At 38.1% G+C, this 1649-nt stretch overlaps 1 long non-coding RNA gene across 1 annotated transcript; it reads left to right on the top strand.

Annotated features, from left to right (window-relative positions):
• Window positions 1-1649, top strand: LOC140935843 (uncharacterized). The gene is made up of 2 exons (XR_012165267.1): window positions 1-116; window positions 1486-1649. It is a non-coding gene; the product is annotated as an uncharacterized lncRNA (long non-coding RNA).

Below are 1649 nucleotides of genomic sequence, written 5' to 3'. Positions count from 1 at the left end.
GTGCCTGGGACGAAACCGGTTATGTTTCGTCTGCCGTGTCCGCCTGATTACCCAGTCAGAAATGGTGATGAGTGCTCGTTTGCTACTTTTCTTCTGTACGTTTGCTGCTGTAAAAGGTAATTAGCAAAGAACTTCTAAGATAACAGGTGGGTTAACACTGAACTTTTCAAGTACACTTGAACTCAAGTGCACTTCAAGTGCACTTAGGGGCCTTGTGCGAACTCCCATAATATGCACGACAGCTTACCGTACTGTAGAATATATAAAAGAGAATTTTCGGTCTCTTTCCAAGGCGCTACGATTTTTAGTGCCCTTAGCAGTGAGATTACTGACTATCCATCTCTTGCACTCTTCAAAAATGACTAAAAAATGTTCCTTATCTTAAACTCTAACTCTTACGTTTTTTGTCTCGTTTATGAGGAAACCTACTGTTGTTTAGGCCACGTGTTTTATTTAGGTTTCCTGGACAAAATAATTGTTATTAATCATGCATTATGATTTCAATCTTTTTTCTTTTTTTTCTGTATTTGTATAGTGTGGCAAAGTTTGAAAATAAAAAGACAGACCAGATAGAAAACTTGTTCTAATGTAGCTAAATTCTGAGCCCACAGGCACTTATGTCCAAAAATGCACCAACAACGAAAACGGCAAGCTTGACAAACTTTTGTTAACATTGTAGGGAAAAGATAACTTGGGGAATGTGGCAAAAACTGCAAGTATAATGGCGAAAAATTTGCCACCGGTTTTTGCGAACATTCGAGATATGTCCAGCAATGCACGTTATGGCGAAAATGGCAAACATTTGGCTCACAGTTATAGGGACCTCTTCAGTTATCAAATTTGTAGGGGCCACTTTTGGCATCCGGCCAATTTGAATCGCCAGTCCTTTGGCGATTCTTGGCCATTTTCGCCATTGCATGCATTTATGGACATAAGTGGAACAGTCGATGAGACGTAAAGGAGGACCCCTTGGAAAGTGGTAAATTTGAAACAAAAAAAAATGGCGAATTTATAGACTTTGACAAAAATTCGATGAGATATATGGCAAGAGAGGTCCCTTGTTAAGTGGCGAATTTGACGAATATAGCGCCAGAATCTGACCAAAACTGGGATGAACCTCTCAGTTCTTATTATTTTAAGACTATCTTACAGTGCATGGGTGTTATATATAAAATTACAGTTCCATTCCAAGACTACTATCAAACAGTTACTAACTTTTAATGGCTACTCGTTTAAAGATTCTCGGACTTTTCACTTCTTAAAAATATACTAAGCTGTTGAGTGTATTCAGTTAGGTAGCAATATTAGTGTCATCAATATAAATGAAACGAAACTAAGTTATTATCGAAACTGTTACTTTAGCACTGGCCCAAACGTCAGCGAACTTCACCACGATGCACGTTTAATTTCCCTTTACTGTGTTTTTATGAAATAAATATCTTAGAGCTGAGGTGAAAACAAACTGTTTCTTTGCTTCTTTTTTAGTCCTATGACATAGTAATGTGCGCCTTGGAAGTGCGACATGGGATTGTTACGGCCGAAGCCAAATTGTGCAGAGACTCAGTATCTCAGGATGATACGCAGGGGCTTTATATAAGGGTGTAATATCATTACAAATGACTCATAACAATAAAACACATTGAAAACGA

This window comes from Porites lutea, chromosome 1, assembly GCF_958299795.1.
Source record: "Porites lutea chromosome 1, jaPorLute2.1, whole genome shotgun sequence".
NCBI classification, from domain to species: Eukaryota; Metazoa; Cnidaria; class Anthozoa; order Scleractinia; family Poritidae; genus Porites; species Porites lutea.
Note: the sequence above shows the minus strand (reverse complement) of the source record. Positions and strands in the feature narration are given on the sequence as shown.